The 11,555-nt window shown below is 40.9% G+C and overlaps 1 long non-coding RNA gene across 1 annotated transcript; it reads right to left on the reverse strand.

Moving 5' to 3' along the window:
• Positions 1-1,543: 1,543 nt before the first annotated feature.
• On the reverse strand, positions 1,544-9,728 carry LOC115282482. The gene is made up of 3 exons (XR_003904644.1): positions 8,188-9,728; positions 3,414-3,481; positions 1,544-2,176 (listed from the first exon to the last, which is right to left on the reverse strand). It is a non-coding gene; the product is annotated as an uncharacterized LOC115282482 (long non-coding RNA).
• Positions 9,729-11,555: the final 1,827 nt, after the last annotated feature.

An 11,555-nucleotide genomic window follows, 5' to 3' on the forward strand; every position in this document is an offset into this window, starting at 1 on the left:
GAAGGTATAATTTTGTTGAATTAATGATTTTTTTGTTTTAGTTTTTAAGTCCAATGATACAGACAACAGGTAGAACTACACTCTCCAGTGGGACAGTCACTGGCCCCAGTTGGCTAATGAACCCGGAAAATGTGACTGGTCTGAATTGGGATGCACTGGAGATGGAAAAACACATACTGGATTTGAAGACTGAGTACCAAAGAATGGAAAATATCATCATAATGACATTCATATTGCTCACATGTTGAAATGATCCTATTTTGGGTGTACAGCACTAAATAAAATACACTTTTAAAAATGTTTATTTTAAGAGAGAGCCTGTACACACAAGTTAGGGGAAGGCAGAGAGAGGAGAAAGAGAATCCTAAGCAGTGTGGGACTGAATTTCATGAACCATGAGATCAGGACCTGGGACAAAATCAAGAGTCAGACACTTAACTGACTGAGCCACTCAGGTCCCTAAAAACACATTTTTAAAATGAGTTTCATCCATTCTCCGCCCTGCCAGGTGCTCAGAAAGATGAACCCTGAGGCCAAGTTAGCCAGGCTCCCATGTGGGGTTTCTGGTCCAAGGATGATCTGAGGTTGAGAGGAAGGAGAGGTTGGGACAGTCTCTCCTCTTCCCCGCTCCCCACTTGAGGGCCATGTTTCCTGAAGAAGCTGGGTGTCTCTATGACTTTAGCTCCCACCTGGTGATCCCTCCTCCAAGGTTTGACCTTTCCCCTGGATCTGGCAATGCATTTTCCTCCCTTTGTCACTTTGGTCCTAAGGAGGTACTTATTATCCTTGGGGCTTCGCCATTCTCTGTTGGTTCCCTTAACACTGCTTCTTCATCCCTTCATTAATGCCTATTCGCTTGAAGGACCTGGGGTAAATTCTGTTTCATGCCAAGACCTACTGATACAAAAGTTCATTCTTCCCCCACCTCCACTACATACCAAGAGGAAAAAGCCCAAAGCCAGGGTCTGCTGACAAGATGTCTTCCCTTAGGTTAATATAGGTTCAGTGCATTGAATCAGCTTTCTCTTCTCAGCTATCCAAGTGCTTTGCCTACAGTGGTCAAGGTACTGGGCTGAGCTCCTTAGTGACCAGAAATTCCCAAGTCTTAGTCTCACCTTAAGAATGTGAGGGCACAAGGGAAGCCCCAAAAACACAAAGGGTGCAGCTGAAAGAGTGTCCACAGAGTTACAAGTACAGTGTTTGAGAGTCTGGAGGAGGAACATGTGAATGTGGTCTGGGTTTCCTACACAGACTTGTAATAACTTCCCTGAAAAACAGAAAGAGAAATGTAACAATGTCCTGGAATTTAAAACCTGGGTAAAAGAGTGGAAAATGGTCAAAATAAGCATGACTACGGCTTCCCTGGTATTTTCTGTGCGTCTAACACTAATACTTTACGTAATAATTACAGCAATCACATCCATGTCGTGCTTGCAATGTTTCAGGTAATTTCCCAGCACGTTATATGCATTGATGCATTTAATGATCATAAAAACCTCATGGGATGGATGGTATTTAAAGATAAACTGAGGCATATTAAAAATTTTAAGAGTTTATCTGTGCAAAAATTTATTCAAGTCAGGCAACGCTAAACCCAGAAGCGGTTAGAAGCACAAACAGGAGCCAGGGGAGAACTTTAACAGAGGAGGTGCAAAACCAAAACAAGGAAACTCTTTGATTGGCTACAGCTTAAGCATTGGCCTTATTTCGGAAGCCGTGTTGGCTGTTTGTGACTCTCTTAGGTTTTGATTGCTTAACCTTTAGGGTTTTATAAGCATAGGTTTGGGGTTGGTTATGTAGGCTGCCGAAGCATTAGAACCACCAGTATCTACTGGTCATCTTGTTTAACTAATTTTAAATAGTATTGGAGTTTCCACTTTTCAGGTTCAAAAGCTGGGACTTGGATTGGTTTCATCAACTTGCTCAAGGTCCGTGGCCAATGAAAGAACGAAGAATCAAGCCAGACACCCCAGCTTTGGAAACCACTTTCATAGCCACTGTGCCCTACACCCTCTTGGAATGAATCTCTGAAAAACAGTTAAATCTCTGAGCTGATTCGCAGAATAAAAATTCTCATCCAGTGAGGTTCTAAGAAAGATGGAGACTCAGAATAGCTTCCACAACTTGCCAAGGTGTTGACTATTCACCATTGTACTGTAGTGCCTCCTAGAGAGTCCTGGAAAATAAAGTAGGACCAGACGTTAAAAAACTTTCAGTATGAGGATAAATATTTTAGCAGACCTGTAATGATTCCCCCACTTAACGCCCCTGCATTTCCTACCATGCCTCATGTTCATACCACCCACTCATGAACCTTGACTCCTTTTCTACACCTAGCTCCATATTTGTCTTCTCTCCAGGTGCTTACCTTGTTTTCCTCATCTTCTTCCTGCATGAATTTCAAAAGTACTAGACATTCAATAGTTGTCCTACCCTTACCCATTTTCTCCACTCCTACTTGACATGTGGATGGATGAAATTGACCTCAGCAGCTTCACAGACCATTATTATGGATTATCACCTTAAAATGATTGGTTCAGGGTGCTGGAGACAGTTCTCATGGGCTTCAGAGAGTCATTTGTGTGGATCTCTTCCCAACTTTGGGCTCAGCGATATCACCCTGGTAGTTTGAAATCAACCGTGGTGACAGTGTTTGTGCTATGGAATTCAAACATAATCAGGTCTTTCCTCTCTGTCTCTGTCTCTCTCAGTCTCTCTGCTTATCTCTCTTTTTTTGAGAGAAAGTGCATATGCCAATTGTTAACCATTCAAATACACACTACTGAATATGCATAACTTAATTTAGATTCATGAGACCTGAAGAGATAGTCAGGCTCTGGGGAAATCATGAAGAAAATGCTCTTCCTCTGATAGACGGTAATAAAGGAATGAGATCTTAGACTACTGAAACAATTTTATTCACCATGAGAGGACCTGACCAGAGGATAAAGGTGACACACATGAAAAGATGAAAGAAATTTAGAGTCAGAGCCCTGACTGTGTTGAACTGATTTCCCTGACATCCATTTACCTCTTCACTCTTCAGTTATATGAGCCAGTAGAATCTCTGTTTTAAAACCTGTTCAAATTGGGATTAATTTTTGTCATGTTCCATTGAAAGATCTTGAGTTGATACGACTTATGAGCAAGGCTACCCATATTGCACAACTCCAAGGCGTCATTCACACTGAAGTCATTGTAAAGAACAGTCCTCGGAGTTGGACTGGGCCCAGTTGTGCACCCATGTGTGGGGTGTGTGGTGGGTTTGCCCAAACCCTATTCCTTATCGTTCAGCAAGAGCCACCACCCCCTGCTAATTCCCCCTGATTTACTCCATTGCTCCATTTTCATTAATCTCTTCTTACGACCCGGTCACAAGTAAGACACCCGTTACCTTATTTTTATTTCCTCACCTCCTGCAACAGCCAGCCTTTACTGCCTTCTATCCTTATTTCATGTTTTCTGTGACCACTGGGAATACCTATCAAGAATGAATAGACTCTTTAATGCTGGCCAGCTCCTTTGATTAGTCAAAGTTTTCCCACCAGTCTCCCAAACATGTATCCTGTTATTTTGCTTTCCATTTCTTCCATATTGGCCAAACTGGGCCATTCATCATCCTTCAGAAATGCCCAGAGAATATGTGTTTCAGCACCTCTGTGTGTGAATTCCATGGTCCCTTTATCTTTCCCTATTGAAATCTTATTGTTTCCTACAACTCCCAACTCAAAACCCTTCCCTTATGATTGTCGTAGTCCAATATTACATGAAACAGACTTTTTTAGTTAAACGAGCTAATCTGTCGGATAAAAATTCAGGACTATCTCACAGTACCTAGGGCACCAGAGGTAGCCAGGTGTTACACGAAACTGGAGTCAGAGGTACCGGAAAGTCAGGAATGCAAGTTATTCTCTCCCTCTCTGGAGCCTCAAGTCTCCATTTGTCTGCTTCTCTCTTCACATATTCTTCATTTTTATCATTCTTTTTTTAAATATTTTTTACATTTTTAAAATTTATTTTTGAGAGACAGAGCACAAGTCGGGGAGGGGCAGAGAGACGGGGAGACACAGAATTTGAAGCAGGCTCCAAGCTCTGAGCTGTCAGCACAGAGCCCAACATGGGGCTTGAACTCATGAACCATGAGATCATGACCTGAACCTAAGTCAGATGCTCAACTGACTGAGCCACTCAGGCGCCCCTCATTTTTCTGCTTATTATACCAGCTCTCTGTAGTTTTGATGTCTGATAGCCACCGTGTCCAGTCAGTTTCAGAGACTAGTGGAGACTGAGTACATCCTTACTGTACTCCAATTTCCCAATCCCTTGGAGAGAGAAGCTCATAGATCCAGCTGAGCCAATGGTTGACTGCCCTGGGTCTGATGTCAACTGCCTCCAGTCAACTGTGGAGGCAGGTAGAAGGTAGATGATGACATGATGCCTTTGGCTAATCCAGCCAGGCATATGGGAAGCTCTAATTCTCTAAAGAGAACTCTACAGTGTTCAGGCATGGAAGAAGGGATTGGCATCTCTACTAACCAATCATCTACCTCAGAGGGGTCTGAATTCCCACACCCCCTACTTCTTGTTACATTTCTCTTATACTCTCCTAATTTTATGTCTCATCTCCCCAACTAGGGACACAAGGGACACACTTCACATTATACTACATGCAACTTATGTAAGAACCCACCATTGCAGCTGTGTTCTCCAGAAAGCAGACTCTGAGACAGTTTACATGAAGGATGTTTATTAAAGAACACCTTTGGCTTTGAGACTTGTGGAAAAGAGGAAGGAGGTATGATTGGGCAGAGGGAGACAATGACCTGCAATAAAGGCCAAAGGATAGGCTTGACCTCTTCTGCAGGGAACCCTACAGTTAGAACGCAACCACACGCAGCACTGTCCGAGTTCAGCTGAGATAACCAGGCCTCTGCATCCTGCATCTATCAGCCATTGGATGCCCAGGGAGGGGTATGCATTTGTGCAAGAAGACCCCCTACAGCTGAAGTAACCTTGCAGGGGCCAACAGCGGGTGGCTGTGTGCTAACAGACTGTCCAACAGCTGCAGCAACAAGTCTTTTCCTGAAAGGGGATCTGGACGGCACAATACAGTGACCACATGTCAACTGAAGTCACCATGATGCATTACACGGTGCATGTGTGTTCACATCTGTGAGCTACTTCAGAGCAGAGAAACAGAGGAGATGGAAGGGAAGAAAGGGAAGAGGGGAGAGAATGAGAGTTTTTGTTGAGAAAAAGAATAGATGAATGAGAAAATACAAATAAGGCATTGTTTTCTAAAAATCCTATTGGAAAAAATAACACGAGGTAAAAAATCCCAAGGTTTAAAGCTAATGATGTATGCAAATTTCAGATCTCTATTAATTAGGACTTTAGGCAAGTTACTAAGCCGTTCTGTTGCTTCTCCTCTCTGATCATAGCAAATATATTCCATGCATGGCTGCCTCTATATTTGTGTGACCCAGAGAAGGACACAGGTGGAGGTCCCTATCCCAGATGTCTGAGTGGGCACCTTAACCACCCAACCAAGTCCTATCCACACTCCTTGCCCAACACTACTGTTAGCAAACCCTTGGACATCCACGGACCTAGACATGCGTACCATGGTGGTGTGGTCCACTCTCAGATGCAATGACCCAGAAAAGACTCAATGCTCTGAGTGGTTCTCCCTTAGCCCCACCGTCTCTTTACTTTGTGGGGACTGGAATGGCCAAAGGAATGCAGGGCCCTCTACATTATTAACTGGTTTCCATTTTTCAGACACTCATTTGTCAATGGCTTTGCCCGATTTCAACAGTTCTGCATTGGCTTCATAAAGTCTGTGATATTTTGCAAGATTTGCAACTTTGCTTTGTAATGTGTTTGTAGCACATATGACCACCTTATAATTGTTGAGTGGAGGTGACAACCTCAAATGGGGAGGGATATTGAAATAGGGATTGATTTTATCCTTGGTGGGTAATGGTGAATAGTCTTGTACTGTGATGCATTTCACTTCCATGTGAGCCATTTACCTGCGCTAATTTAAATAATAAATCCCCAGAAAATGAGCACCTTTTATATTAATTAGATGCTGCCTTTATGTGGATGGACTGGGTATTGGAAATACATCTGTGTTTCAGGGCACATTTCTCTTTTTTAATTCTCCCTAAAAGATAAGTTACTCTTTGCCCTTTGTAGAAGATTTTTGGTTTTGTTTTTTATACAATTTGCCTACTATTTCAGTACTTTACAGATTATAGGTACAGTCAGTCTTTCCAAAAGTTTTGTGAGAAAACAACAATTCTATGTAGCTTTATATTACATGTTAAATGTTATATATAATTATATGTAATTATATATTTATGTTATATATGTCATTAGTTAATACTTTATTATGTTATGTACAACTAATACATTAATATCTTATATTAATATTATTAGAAATTATTTCATATATCATTTTCATGTTATATTATTTACATATTATATTTATAATCACCTATAACTATTATATGTAGTATATGTTTTTATATACTATAATACATAAAATATTATGATATTCAAATGATATAATACTATTGATACATTATTAACAATATTTAGAAATAATATGTTAGTGTATCAATTGCATATAATATAATTTTAAATAATATACAAATATATTTTTATACAATATATAAATTTTATATAATATGTAACATAAATTTTATATAACATATACATATATCATATACAATATAATTATAAAGAATTACAAATATTATATAATTTTATGTAATTTTATGTAACATATAAATTTAATATATAAGAAATTTTGTATATTTTATATAATATGTAAATATACTATATGCAATATAATCAAATACAATTACATATATTATATAAGATAAAACTATATATATAACAGCTATTTTATCTAGAATGTGGTCAAGTTTGTCTATATTTTCATATTTATTAACACCATTCATTTATGCTTTTATCTATCCTAGTGCTTTTCTTTCACCTTCAAAAGGTTTATGCTATTATTGTTTTTTCAAGTTCTTGAGATGAATGTTTAATTCATTAATTTTTAGTCTCTTGGTTTCCATAATACATGCATTTAGGGTATTAGGGTTACAAATGTCCCTACAAGTATCACTTTCACTGTGTACCACCGTTGTGATGAGGGTGCTTTCAATGACTATTTTTCTTAATATTTCATGATTATAATTTGGTTTCCTTTTTGATCTATTAATTATTTGCAAGTGTTTTTGATTTCCTAAGGAATAAAATTCTTAAAACTCCATTTGAGTCACTTATCTACAGTCTTACTTCATACTTACTAGAGGATATACACTCAGGTATATTGTTTCTTTGGTACCTATTTAGACTTCTGTGACCAAGGATATAGACAATGTTTATAATTGTCCTATATACCCTTGAAAATATGTGCATTTTTTTTCTTTTGGTGCACGATTCTAAATATGTTCATTATACTAAGATTTGTAAATACATTGTGTAAAACATCTACATGCTTAGGAAATTCTGGTCTCTACCTATCAATAAGCTCATAGAAATGCATGAAAACTTCCACTACAATAACAGCAACTTCTCTTTCTATTCAGGCCATTTTTGCATTATTATTTCTGGGACTTTGTAATTCAAATCACTTAGATTCCCCAAGCGGTTCATGCTTGTCTCTAAGACTCTTTATCCCTAAGAAAGTTGATTCTGTCCAATATTAAGGTAGCTACACACCAACTCTCTTCCCATGAATGTCTGCTGATTGTATCATTTCCCATCCTTTTCCAGTCTTTTCCCTTCCTATCTCATCAACATCAACTTTCAACCTTTTGACATCATGAGTTTTTGGAATATCTCTTGGAAATAGCTTATAATAAATCTTATTTATTTGGTTGTTTGTTCTAATCAGTGAATCTCTGCTTTTTAACAAGAAAGTTTAGTACATTTGAATTTATTGGAGTTACTACTATTTCTGAACTGTCTTCTGTCTTTAGTTTTTAATTATCATTCTCTATTTTTCTCCTTTATTGTCTTCTATTGAATGATTTGGGCTTTCTCTTATTTTTCCTCAATTTGTTTCAAAGTTTTACATTTTTCCCCTTATTTTGTAGCCCACAAACACAACATAGTTCATGAAATTTTCTGCCTTTCTCCAAACAATTCAAGGATCTTAGATCTTACCCTATCATCTCTTTCAGCTGGTTTTCTTTCTGTTTCTATTCTTGGGATGCTAGTTCTCCTGTATACTATCTTGACAATTCTCCTTCATGGTTCTTTTTTTTCCTTGTCTGAGTTGTAATTATTTATTTTATTGTGAGCTCTTCTTCAGTGGGGCAGTCTTTTCTGTGGGTGTTTTATATAGTCCAGGTGGTCCTGCAACAAAATGTTCTACTCTTCTCCCAAAAGCACAATGAATCCTGGACCACTCTGTATTGGTTTCTTACCTTGGGGTTATCACGTAAGTTTAGAACTTACTCTGGTGTTTGGTGTAGACGTGGTGTTTAGGCTTCTCAAATATATTCTTCTGATTTTAAAAAATCCACTTAGAGCCTGAGACAGACTCTGTGCTTTCTTGCCATGCCACTGAGCCAGGAGACAGACTTTTTCATTTTTACAAACGGAGAAACCCTTTGGAGGATTGCACAACAGGAATTTCAGCTAGGGCCCTCCACCTCCAGCAGAGCCAAAGACACATCTCCTTCCCTCCATCTCCATTAGGGCAGCAGGATCTTAGCCTCAGGTCACAGTCCCGTGCCCAAGGCTTGATGCCCCCCCTGTGACCAGCAAAACTACCACTGAGTCGACAGGCTGGGGGCAGGTGGCACTGACTGGCCCTCTCCTTCTTATTCCTGCCATCAAGGGATTTCCATTTATTTCTCTTCTTAAACTTTGTAGATTTCAGGATGCAACTCTCCATGTCAAACAAGGGTGGAGAGGCCACGTCAGCTGACTCCCATGTGCGGGCATCCCGATTCCAAGTGCAGGTGCCAACATTCCCTATTTCCTCCTCATCTTTTGTCCTGCCTCCCCACTCTAACCTCCCCTTATGCTGATTTATTCTCTCCATTCCAGGTTTCCTCTTTACAGGCTAGGTGGAGTAACAGCTGTATGAAGCTGCTAGTTTACCAACTTTGTACAGCTAAGCCTGGTAGCGCTGAGTTGAGGGGTCGGGTCGGGGAAAGACTCAGGAGAAAAAGGGAATGAAAAAGAGCAAAGTTTAAGGGAGACCTGTTGATATAGCCCTTGAGCTACACTTCTCAGCGACTTGTCTCAATAACATTCCAGAAATTGACAACACATCCTCCTTGATCCATCCAGTTAAAGTAGCGAGGAAATCAGCTTTGCCTACTTTTGGTTAGAAGAAAAATATACAGTAAGCTTGAGGCCACCCCATGCCGAGAGAAAAGAAGCAGAAAGCCCTACTGATTACGTGCAAATCCCCTGCATCTTCTTAACTTTTGTAGCCAGGTACTTCATGTTTTCTGAGGCTTCCTAGGTAAGCATTTTTTGACGCTTCCTCCGGTTGAGACCGTTTCCTTTCTGTTCCTCTCACGCAGCAGTTTTCAGAAGCAGTCTCCCCGAGGCTCACCCTGCATGTGACTTTGCTTCCTGGGAAGTTGCCTCTGTCAGTGGCCAGCTACATTTCAAATGCGGTCAGGACCCCGCCCTTCTGCCCCGTGTCCCTTAGACGAAATATTCCAACTCTCCCCTGGGGGGGTAGATTTTGGTTCATTTTTAATTTTGAAGTCTCTTGACCCAGATGTACGACTTTTGGCCATCAAGTCAAGGTGGGATTGATGATGCGCAGATTGACGGATTGTTACATCAGCCGCTGAGCCCCGGTTACCTTGGCGATGGAGAGAAAACAAACACAGGAATTCCAAGGAGCCATGGGGGGCCCCCTCACCTCTAGGCTTCTGAAAACTAGGAAAGCACAGAAGTCTGAAGCCCTGCCCGCATCTATCAGGCTGACACTGTGGGCCGTCTACACAAGAAGAAGAGTAAGGATGACAGTAGCTGGAGTGGGGGGAGGGGGTGTAGAGACAAAAGTTGATTGTTACCCACGGTTCCGAGGCAGAAAGCTCCGTGCTGCTTTTAAGCAGTTTGATTTATAGCTTGTGGTATTCTGTGCAAGAGCACTCACAGCCTAAAGTGTTTTGTGTCTTGACCTGTAAAAATAAGTCTATTAACCCTAATCAATCTCCCATTATGCAGAGATGCCTGAAATTTAGCAAGCCAACGGGTGACTGAGGTCTTGCAGCTCAGCAGCTGACCATTGTCTTGGGCAGTCAGCAGGATCTTTGCAGCCCCAAATTATCATTCCCCACAGCCCTGTAGGGGAGGGGCCTCTATCTTTTAATGAGAAAACGGAGGATTGTTTTCATTTTTAATTGCTGGGGCTAATTAAGGCCTGGGGCTCCTGTGCGGCCCTGGACCCTTGTGGGTCCGTGTTCCCAGACACCTCGACAGAGCCTCACCCCAGCCGTGGGGAACCCGCCCATCCCGAGTCCCCTCTGTAATTAGCAAGGGCTTCTATTCCGATTAAGTACTTTATTACAGAAGCTAATTATGAAGTCTATAGCCGGGGCCCTGCGCCTTAGGAAGGATTTCCTTCTGCTTTGTGAGGGGGATTCTAAGGGTGGGTGTTGTTTCAAGCCTTGAAAGACAAAACAGGAACTGGCACATCACACGGATGGTCAAATGTTAATATATCCCCGGAAAATAGAAATATTTTAAATCCACACGAGGAAAACCAAGCAGACAAAGCTTCTTTGTAAGCTGAGATTTGGAGAGGGTGTCAAAGAGGAATTAGACGCCATGGCCTACCAACACCTTTATCACAAAGATGATCACAAAGCCCCTGCTCGGTTGTCCCCGCAAGCCCCACAGGGAGGAAGTGTGCTTTGTCTAACACACTAATCGGGATGAAATCACGCGGTGAAAGGTTCTCAGCAGTAACTACCTATTTCTCTCTGGGAGCCTCTGTTCATTAAACACTTCCTTTTTTAAAATAATTTTTTAATGTTATTTATTTTTGAGAGACAGAGACAGAGCGTGGGCAGGGAAGGGGCAGAGAGAGAGGGAGACACAGAATCCGAAACAGGCTCAGGCTCGGAGCTGTCAGCACAGCCAGGCTGGAACCCACGGACCCCGAGATCATGACCTGAGCCGAAGTCGGCTACTTAACCGACTGAGCTACCCAGACGCCCCCATTAAATACTTCCTAAGAATTCACTGACGTTATTTGGAGAAGAGACATCCTTTGTATAAAAGGATGAAACTGAGAAAGACTAGGAATGCCGAATACTCCCTTTAGGTCGTACTGCATCACAGTCTTAAAGCTTTTTTCTAAGAAGAAGTAAGAAAAGAAAACATGTTCTTTCTTTGCTCTATGTGTCTTTATCATTCTGTATGGATTCTTTATATATCTATATAGATGCAGATAGATAGAAATATCTAGGTAGACCTTTGTAGAGGTAGAGCCATAGATCAATAGATAGATAGGTAGATGGATAGATGGATATTAAGGTTTCTGCTTGTTTGGGTTT

Source organism: Suricata suricatta, chromosome 17 (assembly GCF_006229205.1).
Source record: "Suricata suricatta isolate VVHF042 chromosome 17, meerkat_22Aug2017_6uvM2_HiC, whole genome shotgun sequence".
NCBI lineage: Eukaryota > Metazoa > Chordata > Mammalia > Carnivora > Herpestidae > Suricata > Suricata suricatta.